The sequence below is a fragment of the Lissotriton vulgaris genome, chromosome 1_1 (genome assembly GCF_964263255.1).
Source record: "Lissotriton vulgaris chromosome 1_1, aLisVul1.2, whole genome shotgun sequence".
NCBI classification, from domain to species: Eukaryota; Metazoa; Chordata; class Amphibia; order Caudata; family Salamandridae; genus Lissotriton; species Lissotriton vulgaris.
Window position 1 is genome coordinate 817,181,333 of NC_141685.1, and position 18,498 is coordinate 817,199,830.

The window sequence follows — 18,498 nt, forward strand, 5'->3', positions numbered from 1 at the left end:
TGCAATGAAATTCAACGAGACTAAATGCATACAGTACTCTTCTATGCACAGAATTACATGTATGACCTAAACATTTAATCTGTAAATTACCTTGCTGCTCATGAAGCATACAGTTAATTACATAATATAAAATACAAATAACCTCGAGGGCGCACATTAAATTCTGAAGCGGGCACATTAACCCGACATGCTATTTTAGTGGAATACCAACCTCCAACCAGCACATTATACATTGCAGTCTGTATCCTGCAGCAGGCACTCAACCTTCTGAACTATCTCACTGAGACTAGAGCCCTCAGTGGCATGAGCTCATCTCATCCATCTATTACTAGTTGTCCTCTGGCTTTATTTACACAAAACAGAGACATCTCAATTCTTAATTATTTTGGGGGGGTTTCAAGAATGTAGTTTATTTCTTAGAGAATTGTCTGCCATCTTATCTGCCTTCCCAATGGCAGCTCAAGATCCCACTACTCCTCTCCCGATGCACCACATTTTTAGCTGGGTACACCGCACAGCTTGTCCAGGATATTTCAGGTTCACTTCCCTTGAATCTCACAAAAAATACCTCTGGAGAAACATTCACTTGTGTCAGAATTCAGGAAATGAATGCAGTTTCCATGAGGTCCCTAAGAAAGTGCTGTTTGAAATAAGTAATTGAAAGAGGAAGAGCTTTAATCAATGGAGTTCTTTTATCATGATACATATCACTGATTAAGTCTTTACTCGCGCATTGTGTGCTGCTTTGGAGGTCATGCTCCAAACAGATAAAGATAGATGAGAGACAGCCAGACGAGAAGGCGCAAGGTCTTCTCAAGACATTTGATAATGCGTCCTGCGCAAGTTTAGTCTGCGAGTTAGGGGGAAAAAGGGAGGCACGACAGACAAATAGAAGCACAGTAGAGGCAGGAGTATACAAAGTAGAAGGGACATTTGTGTTGCATGAAGCTGTTCCTCTAGGATATCAAGCTGTCACGCGAAATCGAACAGGCAAAAGAGGGGGCAGGCTAGCTGTTATATCTAAAGAAACAATAAATCCCAGCAAAGCTGATGATGTTTCCACACAAAGTTGTGAGGCTCTTTTCACAGGATGCAACCCTATACCAATCTTCTGTTGTAAGTAAACTTGCCACCCTCGTCGCCAAAATGTTGTAAGTAAACTTGTACGGATGACCGAGGTAGCCAGGAGGTATATTTTCATGTAGAGGGTTTATTCATAAGAAGTTACAGGTTTCAAGAAGGTCTCATGAAGATCTTAAGGAAGTCCCACCAGGAGCAGCATCTTTGCGTCTCAGCTCACTCACTCCAACTGTCATTCTCCACACAAGCAGGCACACCAACATTCCACTCTCTCTCATCAGGCATTCCAACATTCCACGCAGACACTACATTCATCCTGGCTGAGTAGCTAAGGAGAGGATGCATTTGAGGTAATTAAGTTACAACACCTTCACCTGTAACTTCTTCGTTCTTTACAGACAACAGTGGCGGTTTTACCGTGGGGGCGTTTGGGCGCGGCCCCCCCTGTTTTCTCGCCGTGCGAGAAGAAGGCAGAAACAAATGGTAGTTATTTATTTATAACTACCATTTGTTTCTGCCTGCCCTCCTCGCACTGCGAGAAATCAGTCAGCAAACTTCCTCGAGCCTCAGGGCAGGGGGGAGTGGCTTGGGGGAGTGGCTTGCCCACTGTTGTGAATACGGACTGTTTGGACAGCCTGAGAGGCTGTCCAAACAGACAGTATTAGCAACAGTGGGCAAGCCGCTCCCCCAAGCCTCCTCCCACTCTCCATTCTGCAGCATGCAGACTAGGAGACATGACGTATTTAGGGCAGCCGGCCGAACCAATCAGCGCCGGCTGCCATGGAGGGGAGGGAGGCTGCCTGCAGCCTTCAGTGACGACTGGTGACGAGGGAGGCATTCAAAAAAATCCAGGATGGCGCGCGGGAGTCTGCAGTATCGGCCCTCGGGACAGGACTCGAGTCGAGAGCCAAAGTGGGAAACCAAGCCAAGGTAAGTTTTTTTACATTTATTTTTATTTTTATTATTATGAGGCAGTCAGTCCGATTTTACGCCCCACCTATTTCAAATGTCACCAGCCGCGACTGACAGACAACCACCTAGCAATGCAGCAATCCCAGCATATAGCATTACACTCCAACCTGTGAATCCTTGGTGACCTAAACATATGGTTTGACAACCCAATACACCTCAATCCGAGAACTATCATCCCTGGTCTAGGCACATTGAACCTAAATCAGATCGTCCCCAAACCCACACACATCGTTGAATGAACACATCTTAGATGTCATTTTTTGAAAATCAAGAACTAGTTACCTTTAGAAAGGCTTAGTCCAGTCTCATGGTAGGACCACCATCTGATAGCTTTCCAAATCAAATCACCACACCTAATTCCCTCTTACATGCAACCATCTATTGACCAAGGAACAAACTCAATTTTGAATACTTACAAACGCAGCTAACATCCAACACAGATCTAGACACAAAGAATCAGTTAAAAAAAATTGGCTCCAGAAAGTTTTTTGTATCCCAATACCAAAAGCAAAAAACAAGACAAAAGAAAACAAGCACCTTGGATGAATGCAGTACTAAAAAAGAGAAAGCAACAAAACTGCAAAGCTGCAACACACCTGGCTCTAAACAAATAACAATCAAGGCAAACTTCACAGAATATACAGGCGAATAATGAAAAAAAAGATACAAATGAAAAAGGAATCAAAATGCTAACTATGCAAATAAAGAATTTTATATAATCCTCACTGAATTCCGTAAACCTAAATTCAGAGAAGGAACTAATCCCATTTCTCAAGAATTTACTGACAAACTGGCTAATAATTATACAACCAAAATAGACATGTTGGACTATTTTTTTAAAACAAAGGAAACCCACCAGTACCAACCCATTTACAGCAATACCCTCCAAGAGAAGGCTAACCCAGCTTCTAAATTCCTTCACGCAACTATCAGAAATTGAATTTATGGATCCAGTCAAAGCAAGCAGGCAAGCCGGCTGCCCTTCTGACCCTTGTCTAGCGCAAATCTTCAAGAACGTTCTTTTAGCCATACTACCATACCAGTCAGAACAATCATCAATAATTCTTTAACTACAGGTGTCATTCCAGAAGATCTAAAAAAGACAAACATACACCCATTACTAAAGAAAACAAACCTGGCCCACATGACCCCCCAACAACTGCAGACCGATTACAAAATGACCTTTCCTGGGAAAACTGAAAGACAGAGCAGCATTCAGGAAGGACCTCAAGACCTGGCTCTTCGACTGAGCCACAGACCCCCACCCCATCACTCAGCAACTTGAGACCCTCATGGGTGTGTTGTTCCTGCTTTATAAGATTACTGATTGATTTATTCACCCAGATGTCACAATTCATTGAAGATAACTCCATATTTTCCAACAGGATTCCATCCAGAAAGAGGCACTGAATCTGTCCTCATCACCATCTGGGATGGCCCTAAAAACACAGTAGACTGAATTGGTTCACTGCACTCCTTTTCTTGTACCTTTCAGCTGCCTTCAACACAGTTGGTCAGAACACTCAAATCCAAAGACTTTATGAAGCCTGCTCTCGACTGGATCACATCCTACTCTCAAAATAATAGATATGTCATACTAATCCCCCTTTCTCATCCAAAGTTTACTCTCAAAAGCAGGGGCGCCCAAGGATCTATCATCTCACCCATGCTTTTCAACATCTACATGAAGACATTACTGGCATTGATCAATACATTTCAGCTCACATGCTATAACTACGCAGATGACACACAAATACTTTTTAAACTGAAAAGCCCCAAAGACATTGGAAACTCAAAAATCTTCAGTTGCCTCAAAGCAGTTCATCAGTAGATGACATGGAGCCATCTCAAACTGAATGTGTCCAAAACTGAAATACTCACATGTAGGCGTGAAGTGAGGTAGCCCTGTACGCTCCAAAACTCATTGGATCCTACAACAGGATGTAAATATACTTTAACTATGTATGTGAAAGTGAACTTACGAAAGGAAATATCGAGATGGCTCTTTTTAATAATACAAGTGTAGCCCACTGAGGGCTGGGCACCAATAGGAAGTTTGCAGTTATTTGAATAAAAGAGCACTTCACAATCACATACGAAGCAGTCTATAATTAAGGGGCGCAATGCCTTAAAGCGTGTCAGGCAACAATACCTGCCTGAGAAGTGACGAAGAGTGAAGTCGTGGAAAGTCGAAGGGCTGGCTTGCTGCCGAGTGCGTCCTAGAAAGTTCGAGGGGATTTGGTTTGTGTGTGTGTGTGTATATATGTATGTATGTATGTTTATGTATATATATATTTGTTACTGTACTCCAACTGTAAAAATAAAGAAATGAGTGAAAAGAAATACAATAAAAACAAATGCTTCAATTCTCTCAAGTTCACTACTCTGTCTCATCGGATACCTCTTTCATTATATACTCTGCCTCCACTCTGACTTATCCCAAAGACCTCATTGTACCACTATAATCTCCATAATAACCCTCTCTAGACACTTCCCTTCTTTGATTCATTCAAATCATTATTTTGTTATGATCTCCAAAATAACATTTTCTAAACTCTTCCCTTTTCTATCCCTCCTTTGACTCATCCTAAACCTCCTTCTACTACTCTGATCTTTCTGATAACCCTTTCTAGATTCTTCTTCCTCTATCCCTCCTTTATCCTAACCAATCCAACTAACAGACTCGCATGCCCACAGCTCAAATTAACAATTTAGACTTCCCTATACTAATCCGCTTTGGGTTCCTGAGTAGCGCGTTACTCGTCGAAAAGCTCTTCAACGCCTCGTCAAGTGTAGTAACCACTATATAAATACAGTTACAATTGAATGAGAGGGACCGCTTAAATATTATATAGGATGAAGGCTCACCTCATTGAATCAAAGCACATATAGTACAGCAGGGTACCATGGACCAAACACGCACTTCAACATGGTGGTGTGTGCAACCTGTCCAAAAATGTTTTTCGGCACCCCACAACATGGTAAATTAATAAAACATAAATTGATAAGTGCATCATAAGTGCATTCCTATGTAGGTGTTGTAGAGTTCCATGGCACCCAACTACCAATAGTGTACAGTTTTTGCTTCTAAATTAGCTCATTTCACAGGATGCTGGAGTAGGCTTGGCCACCAATCTCGTTTGTGTCGGTTTGTATCTTTGTATGTATACCACTAAGGTACCCTAAACCTATGCACTATAGGAATGGAGTGGGGTGTTCAAGACTACAACTATCAGGTACCCACCTATTGTGTGCGGGTGTGTATCTTTAGCTGTGCACTTAGCCACAATACTTTGTATAGTTGTTGCACATCTGTAGCCACAAGTTGAACTGTTGGGATGGTGCTTGTCCACAGAAGGTCAACACAAAGACTCAGTATTCCATTCAAGTATTTGTGATCTTCAACCAGACAAACAGGCTTGGTTCTACAATAGTTTATGCTCTACATTCTCTAAACTCTATAGAGCACCCTACAGCCTTAGGGGCCACATACAATCAGGGGGACACCAAACTGTGTGAAACCCACTTCACACATACCCAAACACTGCCCACACATCTTGCACGCAGAGGAAGACAGGGGATGCAGTCATCAAAGACTAGAAGGATTTACACAGAAAGAGCTGGCTGACAGACTCCCCACTGGGGTTTAGGTAAAAAGGCAACCTGCGCCCATTGACCAGTCATCAGCCACCACCAGCCTTCAGTTGCATCATGATGTGGTCATTCGGGATGTCAGTCACCCATGATCAAAAGAGTAACGGTTTGGGTGCACCCCAATCACCCAACAGAATAAAGCGCTCTGTTGGTGAGGGACAAGAAAACGTGTAGAGCACCTGTCAGGGGACATGTGGCTCGACTTCTCATACACAGTACGGGGTTGGTCATAATGAGAAGATGGGGAGGGGAGGGGCGGATGGCTAGCTACCATTCCTGAGGCTCTTGACCATACAATGTGGATATATGAACATGACACTTAATCACAATGGGCCAGAAGTGTAGCTTTTAGGAAAACTCATCAGTAAACCGAAAGCAAATGAAACTGCAAAGTATATCAAAATGTACAAACTGAGAGATGTACTAGCACAGTGCTTACTTTCAACATTCTTGAGTTTTCTGCGACATAAATATTCAATGTGCGGTTGTTGCCCACCCCACTTGACGTCACTGACCTCTCCTTGGACAAACAGACATAATTTGTGAATGTTTGCCTTGGGCAGGTGTGGTACAAGCAAGGCAGCTTCTTAATTCATGAGAGCAAAAATATGCATCTTAGGCCTTCTCGCGCTCGCCACGCCCTTGTACAATCGCATCATGTATGCCACACCCTATACGCATGGGCCACTATATGCCTCTGTTACAGACCAGTATGACTAATGACAGAGCTATCTGAGAAATATATCTTGAATCCAACTGTTGATGTGATTTGGTGTGTATTCACCTGTGGCACAAGGGGAGGAGCTGGGTAAGCAACTTCTCTTCCAGGGGCCTGTGTTACTGCTGCAAAATTAACTCTGTACCAAGATAAATCACACATGGATTAGGGGAGCTGTGGCAAACAAGTGACTGCATAACACAACCAGTTCAAACTGGGCTCCATCTCACGGTATGATACACACGATCCTGACTTGGCTCTGCCTCACTATTATAAATACACACTGCCCAGACTGTGCTCTAAAGCCCTGTGTAATACAGACAAGACGGGGATGCTTCTCACTGCATAACGCACACAGCCCAGACTAGGCACAATATAAACAGTGCTTGTTTGTAAAAGAATAAGTGCTGGGCCCCAACGGTTTGCTCAGAAGCTCACAGCCAGTGCTACTGTATGTTGGCGTGCCAAAAACAGAGCTGTGCAGTCTTGAATCCACCTTGTGCCTCTTTAGTCCACTACCAGACAATCTCTGCCTTTTTATCTCACTCCTGCAGGTTCCTGCTCCCTCCATGTGATTTTTGTCAGTCTTTGCTTTCCTCCCTTCCTCTTTTTTTCCCTTCTTGTGAGTTTTTGACTCTCATGCTCTGTGTCAAAGTCTGATGAGGTAAAATGAGTGCCGGTACTAAAAAAAGAGCACTGGTGAGCCCCAACTGCAACCACTGGCTTAACTTAAGCACTATGTATAACAGACCAGTCAGGCAGGAGCATAGCTTTAGGGGGGATATTTGGGGTGTTACCACCCCCTAATAAATGTATTTTATGATTTCACTAGGATGTTTCACACACACAGACAAAAAAGCACACACACTCTCTCCCTCTTTCTATTTGGAAAGACTTAAAAATGTTGGTTACTTCTCACAATAATGTGCTTTCTCTCACTTAGCACCCCTATCCTACTATACATATGAAGCTCACTCCCTCCTCCCTCGCCCCCCCCCCCCCCAATCTTACTGTCCAAGCCACACCTCTGCAGGCAGGGCTACCTCTCAATGTAAAACTCCTGCAGCCCACACTGGGCTCCATTTAATTGTATAACACAGCCAGTGCAATCTGAGTTCAATCTCACTTTATAACACACACAACCAGCACAGACTGGGCTCCCTACAGATAGCAACACATTTGTTTTCACACAAAGATTGAACATAGTTCCAGATGTTCAGATATCTGCAAGAACATGTGAAAGATGCCATCATTCTAGCCTGGCACCTGACAGTGACAACACACTACTTCCGCAAATGGTTTCTATGGTAACGATTAAACAAAACAAAAGAGGCCCACAGCCGGTAGCAGCATCAGGAAGTTTTAAAGCGGCCTGGAGTACCATTAGCTACAGCAACAATACTAAATTGCTTCATACATTCAGGTTCTGACCTTACCTGGTAAACGCAATATGACTCAATGAGTGATTAAAAGAGGTCTGTAATGAAAATCCACATGAAAATTAAATTATAGCACTACTACCTTTTGGCAGAAAATTCAGTACTTTCTTTTTGTGCAAGAGAGCATGAAGCAAATTTGAAAATACTGCCAGCCATTCATGGACTATTCACATAGAGATCAGACGAAGCCAGAATTTTCTTTGTTTTGGCAAGGTGTCATTTAAGCAACATGCACCAAAGTGATAGATGGAACACTTAAATGAATCTCAGCCACTGGCAAGAGCCCAGAGTCGCATTAGAGTCCATCATTTGTTGCTGACCATGTCACTCTAAACAAAGGCCAGCACATGTCGTTTGAGTACAACAAGGTGCAAACTATAAAACTGGTGTTACAGGAGAGGGGCAACAAATTACAGTAAGTGTCACTTCTAGTCCTGGCCCCTTGATATACCTCCGTAAAAGAATTGCTGTCCACAGATTTTAATTTTTGATTTGTTTTTTTTTTTGTATCATTAGAGAAGTAATTTAGCTTGGGTAGACATTGCTAATCCGGAACAAATTTTTCTGGATGACATTTTTGAAAATGGCAGATGTGTTGCAGTGATGATGTAATATTTCATGAACTATGAGACATATATACTTCATTTTGTTTTCAAAATATAGGTTTTGGAGGCCAAGAAGTCTTATAGAGATAGAAATTAACTCATCAGAGCAACACTTCCTTCATTTTCCAAAATGGCTGTTCTATAATGATGCGTTTTAGCCATCATATTGGCAATTTATTTTATAATTGTTTTTGTTTCAGGTTTTCCTTTGATTCAGATTCATAAACCTGAGAGAATCAGGCGATAGCAGAGCATCTTTACCTCCTGGCAGAGTGTTGCTAACTACCAAATCTGAGGACTCCATTAACAAAGAAAAATATGTCATATGCCAAGCTAATCAGTAGAAAGGCTAACATCAACTGCGGCTGGACAGAAGAGAGTTCGAGAAGCTGCAGTAATACAGCAAGATGAAGTTCACAAAGATTGGAACTGATGGGTGAAGAAGATCACAAATGTATCATTGTAACAATAAGTGCTACAAGTCGCATACAATGGGAAAACCCCTGGTAAAAATTCATCAAAAAATCGCAGAAACCAGTGAATCACAACAAGAATCCAACTTTTCTGAGAACGCCACGACAACCAACCCCAATGTCCATGCACTTAGAAGATCAATGGCCACCCCTAATCCACCTCCAAAATCTGATCAGAAAGCAGAACATCTTCAATGCATTAAATGTGGTTTAACCAGAACAAGGGCTAAAGGGACTGATGAAAGAACAAAGTACAGAGTTTGTGAGTCTCAAAGAGCAAATATGCTTTTATCTGCAGCTAGTTTTTTTCACAATTAAGTTTTCAGCTGAGTAGCTGACCTAAACAGCGAGGTGAATGTATTTGCAGCAAATTTGTATTCCCACCAGAACTGCATGAGTCCATACATTCGAAAATATGAACGTACAACCAGCTCCCAGCAGCAACGTAACCACCAGCCTTCAGTTAAGTTTGCACTCTTTGAAAAAGCAAATTAATTTTTAAAGCCACTGTTGAGTGCTAGCTATGGATTCACACTCCGTGAGATCAGAGAAATAATGGTCCATAAATACGAAATTAAGATTTTTCTGGTGAGAATGTACAACAGAATTAATTTTTGTCAGTCAAATAAAAAAATAAAAAGAATGAGCCACTTATGGTGTTCCCCGCTGATTTGACTCCTGAAGTTCTTACTGCCAAAATAAGATCACAGGATGCAGTAAAATCAGCTGGAACCATGTTCAGAAACATCCTGAAAGATTTAGATTTTGGACTTAATCATGGGAGTCAACAAGAATGTTGGCTTAACATTTTTTACATCATTGTTTAATATAAACAAAGCAAAACTGTTACAAACTAAAGTTCTTGAGTTCGAATCACAAGCCAACAAACATTGATAATATAAGAAAAGTAGTGGAAGACAATCCCATGAACAGACAGGCTTATGCTGTGCAAATGTACTGTCTTTTCCAACTCATGTTTCATGAATTACATCATGGCAAAAAGAAAACTCTGCTACACATGATGACTGCCCACGCAATCTATGAGAAGTACAAAAGTAGAGAGCTAATCAGGTCAATTAATAGGATTGGTGTATCAGAAAGTTATAATGACATAGTAGAGAGCAGGAACTTATTAGCAGCTCATGCTGTAAAATCTTGTGAATCAGACAGCACACCACTTCCAAGTCACTTTACCAGGAAAGGATTTACAATTGCTGCTCTTGAAAATTTAGATTTTGAAGACAGCTCTTCTTTGTCTGGAACATACAGCACACAGGATACTTCCATGGTGCTTTTTAGCTAATTCATTTACCAATGAAGTAGCTGCTGGAAAACAAGCTGTGTCAGCTGTAGGTATAAACAAATGAAGCTGCAAACTTATAGCCCAACTGCCTTGCCAACGTGTGCAAAATCACTACAAGCCACCAAAACGCCCTAGTCTACCAAAAAGTTTCAAAGTGGCTGAGGACATAGATCTTCTTCTACCTGATGCTGCGGTCTGCAAAGCTGATTTAACTGAATTTATCATATTGCTTATTCAGTGCGGAGCGGACTGAAGGTTGATGAAAAGCTAACTCCTCAGTAGGCTGGAATGCATGCTCTGATATCCCAGAATACTGTCCCACTGAAGGAGGTTGGGTTTTTACCAGCAATACCATATCCAGTCATAAACTACGCAACAGTATACACAGCTGTAAAACGTTTCCAAAATGTGCATGCCCAGCTTGAAGACCAGCCTATCCTGTCAATTTTCTACTATGCTGGAGTTTGAGATTGTAGATAACATTTTATGAGCAATCCAATTAGAATGTGATGATCGTTTTCCACATGACAATAGTTGCATTGCGTAGGAAGTTATCACAGTTGAAGTGGCATAGACCAGTGCTTCCCAAACTGTGGTCCACGGATCCCCAGGGATCCGTGACACATTCCCAGGGGGTCGACAGGCAACAGTTTTAAAAGCACTGCAAAGTTTCTTCTATAATTAGCAGTTTTCGAGCAACAATAAATGTGTCAAGATAATACCAGTGATTGATGTACCTGCTGGAGTGAGATGAGTGTTTCGTCCAGTGGCAGATTTGAGTTGTCTAATGTAGCACAGAGGGTTGATATGCCTACTGCAAAGAATGTGTACCATGCATTTTAAAAAACAGTATTTTATGTGCATAGGTGAGTGGGTTACTGTTCTTGTCACAGAGATTATTTTGTTACTGTGCAGTTCATAAGTAACAACCGTAATCTAGCAGTGTTTTATAAACTTTCATCAAGGAGCTGCTTGCAAACTGCATGGTACAAGTTAGTATCTTATGTTTTTCCCAGTCTTTCATTATCCTGATGCTGCTTAAAAAAAGTTTCTTTGGGTGGAAAAATATTGTTATTGTTAAAGTCAATGATAACCACTGTGTTATGTTCTGAATCCCAAGTTTCTGCTTCTCCAGACCAAGCACTCTTTAAAAATGCCTACCAGTATGAATGACATGTGAATCCTACACCTTGTAGTCCCCTTTGCCTTAGGTAACGTTTTCTATACACTGATTTACATGAATGATTCATTGTCTCTATATGTGTGCGATTTAAAGTGCTCTGTCACCCTACAATGGTACGAGAGGTGCTATAAAACAAATGAAATACATGTGACAACCGGCGCTATGGAGAGATGAGAGGCACTGTTGGAGGGTGATAAGGGAACCATTGAAGAACCCAAACAAAGATTGTCGTATCCTGCTGCATAGTAAGGTCTTCATTTACTATTTGTTAAAAACTAATACAATTCAATATATCAATATATGATGATAAATGTGTTTTAGACTGCACCATTGTTTCCTAGATTTCTTGGGGGGAGAGCCTCCCAAAGCTCCCTCTGTAGTAGTCATGCTCACTCACTGTACTTGGTGTTGACTGAATAGGGACTGGTCTGAAAACATTTGCCAGGGCTGCTTTGGGTTTCCAGTCTGGTCCTGGCAGGTGCCTCGCATTGTGAAATAAAATCAACCATTTAAAAGTTAGTCAGAGAGATGCAGCACCAATCTTCCCATTAAAATGTTTTGTTTTTTTGCTAATTCTTTCAATATAAAATACTAAGGGGGTTATTTACAACAGAAGTGGGGGAACGTGTTGTTGGCCTAATGTAGTAATATAGTAAAGATGAGTTCTTGTTCTTGTAATTCAGGTTCAAATTTATTCCTGTTCACTGGAAACTTTCATACAGCCGACACGTGTTTCGTCGGGTACAAGTCTATTTGTGCCCGAGCGGACACGCTGCTCAGTGAACGGGGGACTCCTACAGGATATTTGGACCGGCGAAAGCCACCTTGAAGATAATGGAGCCATAATTAAACAAAGATATTACACGGATTAGAAACAACGGACGACCCCCGTAGAACCCATATGCAGGTTGGAATTATCACCGCATACCAAATAGCCTTGAAAAAGTCGTGGGTTACATTCCCATATACGACGAAACACGTGTCAGCTGTATGAGAGTTTCCAGTGAACAGGAATAAATTTGTAGCTGAATTACAAGAAGAACTCATCTTTACTATATTTGGGACAATTGGTGGAGACACTTGCATATATAGCAATATTGTAATTTACGTGTGCTAAGGAGTTATACAGTTTGGAGGCTGTAGCCGTTTTTTGGGGGGGATAAAGTGGTTCCCTCTACCTTTTAGCACCGTCAAATATTTCATCAACAAAATATTGTGATACCTTCTAAGTGGCGCCAATCAGACCTATACCAAACCACGATCAGTCCATTTAACTCAGAAACGTAGTACTGAATCATATTTACAAGAATATTGTGCATCCCTGCGTTTCCTCCCGTGCTGGCGCTACACTTAGCAGTTTAGCGGCAACGCAGGCACCCTTGCACCATCGTGCAAGGGTGTCTGCGTGCAGAGAAAGATTGTTTATGTACAGAATGGTCCCCCTTCCTGCACATAAACAATATTGCAATGCAGTTTTGTCACTTCTATGTTTACTGATTCATGCAGCACACATGGAAGTTACAAAATGCTTTTTTTAAAAAAGATTGTTTATGTGCCGGAAGGGTCACCTTCCTGAACATAAACAATCCAACACATTTTTGTTTGTGTGCTTCACAAGTCAGCATGCATGGAAAAAGCAAAAACAAGTAGAAATAAAGCATTTCTACTTGTTTAGCAAAGTTAAGACCTGGTTTTCCCTTGTCTTAATTTTGGCGCTGCATCCTATTTACGCTGCCCTTGTAAATAGGGGACAGCATCAATATCAATGGGTGATGCGGTGGAATGCCCACCGCAACACCCACTGCCCACGCCTTTCACGCTGAGCATTGCGTGAAAAGGGGCCTTATTTGCAAAGCAGTGTTAAGCCATGTTAAGTGGCTTAACACTGCCTTGTAAATAAGGCGAAGCACCTATCTTCACGGGATCGTCAGAAAAAATGACGTTCCCAAGGCGATAGGGGCTTGTAAATATGCCCCTAAAATCCTTAGTAATTTGAGTATTTGCTTTGTGTGCACATATTTTTTTTTCTTCGAATTACTTTTTTAATGTTTGAAATTTAAATAGTACAAATTGCTTGGGGGTCCCCGGCTTCCAGTGGTGACTTAATGGGGGTCCTCGGGAGTCAAAAGTTTGGGAACCACTGGCATGGACAATGCACTTACTGAGGCTGAAATCTTTGGAAGCAAAATTGTCCAGTCAGTATTGAGCAGTACTCATTATTTTCGTTTGTTACAAGGTATGCTCATCATAGCTAAGGCTACAGAAACATTGTGTTTAACTGCTTTCTGGAACAAGAAAGACAAATCGGGTTTTGCCTATCTTACTCCAAAAGTGAACAAGGCACAGGGTGCAATTCATTCAAAGGACATAATGTAAAGCCAGGCAATCAGTTCAAAATCAGAAAACCTGAAACCCAAGTTCGTAGAGTTTGTCAAAGAATGTGAAGAAAAATAAGAACTTTGCAAGTACTGGGGAAATGTTTTACACATGATAGCTCTAGTAAAAAATATTGCTACATGCTGATCAGGAAGGTGATTGGGAGCGACATGGGAAGACTGTGGAGTCACTGATTACTGTGTTTCGCGAATTTGATTGCATAAACTACCTGAGATATAGGTCCTGGAATTTGAAAAGAGTGAAGAAGGTAGAGGTGGAAAAACGATACCTCTACAGGAAATGCATCCAAAGACATTTTGTGGTGAAAGACAAAGAGGGACGGTTCAATGCTGTGGCTCCAGATATGAAACAAGAACAGACGATTCAGAGATCACAGAAATGATCCAAGGGAAAGGTTGGTCAGACAGGTAAAAGTGAATATGTTGCTCAATGGCAGCTAGTTTACCATGAAGTCCTTCCCATTAGCAACGTTTTAAGAGAGATGGCAAATTCAAAATTAATGGACAATTGTGAAACTGTTTCTCACTACGAACTTGTAGAAAAGAGAGGGGTACGTTTTAACCCCTTCGCCGTGGGACGAACTCCCCCGCGGCGCTGGGGGGAGGGTGAGCACGCGCAGCGCCACGGTGCTTGTGACAGGCTCGGCTCGTCACGCTGCACGGTGGGGCTGTTCTCATGACGAGCAGAGCTTTCATGGAACGCTCAGCACAGCAGGGTAATTATCCCCGTGTGTGAGCTCATCATGAGCACAGCGCAACCGTGCCTCATGAGGAGCTGAGCTCGTCATGAGCACGGAAGGTGTTAATAAACATTTCATTCAGCAGTTAGGAAACCCCTTTGAAATGACTGAGCCAGGGCAACTACACAACTTCGTAACCAAAAAATATGTGAATAACGAAGTAAAGACACGTCTTCTAGGTGTTCTAAAACATGAAAAGAAACTAAATGCAGATCTGAAGCAGGAGAGATTTGCATTGAAAATGATAAAACTGTTTGACATAATCACTAAAGCTAAACTTCCATGCTTTACTTGCCATAGTAAGAGTTTGGCCCAACCAGCCACTACAAAACAACTTTCGCAAGCACATAGAGAGATGGATGTAGCAAAGGAAAGGGGTGAATTTTTCAAGGACATTCTGTCACATGATCTTCTTCCAACAAACACATTATTTGATGGCGATGCTGCAACCAAATCAGAGAAGCACAAACTTGTACAAGAACTTGAATTTGAAAAGGTGTCCTCAGTGAAAATTGCTGTTGCTGTGGACTATATGTCACAATTGCTAATGGTGAAGATTTTATCCATTCAAAACTTCAGAGAAGTGGTTAAGACTGTTCTATAGATATCAAAGTCAGTGTGCATCTTGCAAAATTAACACATTGTCTTTGACAGTTATCTTGAACTATATGTCAAGGAATGTGAGAGACTCAGAGGAATGTCTACAAGTGGCCTTGCCTGCATCAAAAAATTGGCATCTATACCTGGGCAAATTCAGGTCATCAACATCGAACAATATGAACTTGGAGATATTAACTCGCCAAAACATTGCTGATGCTGCCGTGAACACTGAATTTTCAATTAGTGCAAAGGGAATGATCTTAAATGAGAAGTTGTAGCATGAATAGATATATTCAAAAGATACAGGACATATTGTTTAGGAACCTAACAACAAATCTGAGGAAGTTGACCTATGTGTTGTGCCACATGTTGAGGGGGCTGTTACAATTGGTTTCAATTGAGTCGTTGTGCTGTCAAATGACACATTTGTTATTATTGTGCAACTTACATTTGTTGCATTATTCATAAGTCAAGGATTGCCAGAGTTATGGATACGTTATGGAACAGGCGAGAAAAGGCACTTAGTCCCGCTTCATATTCTGTACAAGAAACTTGACCCAGAGATGCCCAGTGTTCTTATCAAGGCACATATTCTTTTGGGTTATGACACTATGAGTAAAATTCTAACATAGCTTGGAGCTTTAACTGCTGAACCTGTGAACTTTCTAAACGGATTTGCTGAGACAGAAGAAGAATGTGACTTTAAAGACGTAGAAAAATACTTTATGGGTGTGTAGAAAACGAGCTTTGACTGTCACTCATTTGACTATCTTGGGTGCAGTGAGTTGAAGAGATCAGTCCCGCTAAGTGACCTTCTACCGACGTCATATCCTGTGGATGGACACATTAAAAGAGTGTTCTACTTGATCAGAAGATATGTAAATGTTTTGGATCATGCATATGTAGAGAAAGATTTGTGTGAATTTGGTTGGGAAGATATTGATGGGGTGCTAAAACCTTAGAGAATTCTAAAGCCTCTACCTACAGTACCTTCACCAACATGTACTTGCAGAACCTGTGCTACAAAAAGATGTCCCTGTTTATATGCTCTTCTCAAATGTTCAACATTCTGCAAATGTACCACGAGTGATAGCCAAAACAAATAAAGTAAACTATGAAAATGTTTCCAAAACAGGAGTGATAAAAAAAGAGAATTCCTACTCAAATCATAAACATTGTTGGGTGTACACATAAAATGATTAAAAAGCATTATTATTAGTTTCAATTCTATATATGTCTCTTCTTCCTCGATTATAGCTGCCATTTTGGAAAATGGCAGAAGGGTTGCGCTGAGGAGTTACTTTCTGTCTCTACAAGACTACTTGACCCCCAGAACCTATGTTTTGACACCAAAAGAAGTATATTGGTCAAATGGTTCCTGAAATATGTAGTAGTAGTAGAAGCTTTATTTCGATATTTTAGTCATATCATAAAAGCATTACAGTACAAGAAATATAAAAACACAGTACTGGCATTACAGTATAAGGGAATAAAAGAGCAGTACATTTTGGCATTATATTCTACAATAAAAAATGTTAAAAGGACAAAACCAACACAATGCGGTTTGGGGAAACACTCATTTGTGGAGAGATTTTGATAGCAGCAAAAAGGAGAACAATAGTGAAATGCAGTACATATTATTGGAGACTCAATTGTCTGGCGGATCTAATCCGCCAGGCCCAACCCAAGAATTTCGCCAAACAGCAAGCAAACAGGGGGCGGGCATCAGATCTTAGTATGCATAACGCTTCCAAGTGAGATCTAGTGCCAAGATTCCTACATAACGGTTTCAGCCACATGCGGCGCGGGGCTTCATAGGCTGGGCATTCAAACATTAGGGGGGGAACTGTCTCTTGTCTATTATCACAAAAAGGGCAATATGGAATAGATTGTAGCGATGATTTCCAAGTTGCTGTTAACTGTCCTAGTGGCAAGACACCCACCCTAAATTTGAAGTATAATGCCCTGTCCCAAGATTTGTGGATCATGTCTAGATAAGGTTCTCTAAGTGGGAGCTCCTTAACCATCACAAATTCTGCAGTAGATCTACATAGTTTGGAGTTAATGTTTCGCTCATTTGCCACCCAGGACCAGTATAGCTTCTAAAGTGTCTCTTTTGGGGGGGCAGATCTATTAACCCAGGCGTCTTCAAGTCCTAGGTCATAGAGAAGCCGCTTAACTTCTCTAAGCCAGCGGACTTTGGGCCAGCCAGATGTGATGAGGAGTTCCCTCAAGCCTTCAGCATAACTGGATAATTCTGGTACCCTCCATATTCGTGCCCACAAGAGAAGGGGACGTAGCCTCGCCTGTTCATTTATTGGGCGTGTGCCCGCATCTAATAAGAGTGGAAGGGAAGGGGTGCTATGCGGTAGCCTCATAAGGTCTTTGTGAAGTTTGTTTTCTAGGCTCCTCAGAAAATCTGCGTTCTGCACGCCCCACAATTCAGACCCATACAGAGCTGCGCTCACCACCCTTGCCCTATAGATGTCAAGTACAGCACCAATTGGTTTGAGGGACGAAGCACGTTGTTCCTTCAATAGGGCCCCCTGTTAACCTCTTATGTGACAGGGAGATCTTTTGATAGTGGGCCTGCCAGTTCATAGAGTCGGAGAGGCGGATACCTAAATATTCGAACTCTTTTACCCTTTCGAGTGGGGCTGAGTCCAAGGTGGGTGGAATGACAGTTTTCCTTGGGGGGTTTAAAACCAGAAATTTAGTTTTACCTACATTAATGCCAAGACCCCTCAAATCACAGAATATCTTGAAGCTGGAGAGTAAAGATTGGAGGCCTGTTGGAGTCTTTGAGATCAGGAGGGTGTCATCTGCAAATAGGAGGGTAGGGATTTTTCTGCCAGCCAGGGAAGGTGCGTCTGCTGGATGTTTAAGCAGATGCTCCACCACCCCATTAATATAGAGAGAAAACAGGGTGGGGGCTAGCACGCAACCCTGGCGGACTCCCCTATTTAAAGGAATACGTGGTATTTTTTGGCCCTGATCTCCCCACCTGATCTGTGCAAAATTACTCTCGTGGAACTTTATAAGCATGCTAAGAAGGTAGGGGGGAATACCCAAGCCCTCTAAGACACTCCACAGCTGGACGCGTGGGACCAGGTCAAAGGCAGTCCATAGGTCTATAAATGCGAGATACAGACTGCCCTTGCCCAATACGACCACTTTCCAGTATAACATTAGTAAGCGGAATGTCTGTTCGATGGTACCCGTTCCGGATCTAAAACCAGCCTGGAAGTCTGACAATACTTGATTGTCATCAACCCACTGTAGGATACTGCCTAGAACTACCTTGCCCGCTATCTTCTGGGTGGAGTCTAACAAAC

General features: G+C 41.8%; 1 protein-coding gene across 1 annotated transcript in view; it reads right to left on the reverse strand.

Moving 5' to 3' along the window:
• The window catches only part of NIBAN1 (niban apoptosis regulator 1), a 393,109-nt gene that overhangs the window by 122,030 nt on the left and 252,581 nt on the right, over window positions 1-18,498 (reverse strand). The gene's annotated exons all lie outside the window — the stretch shown is intronic.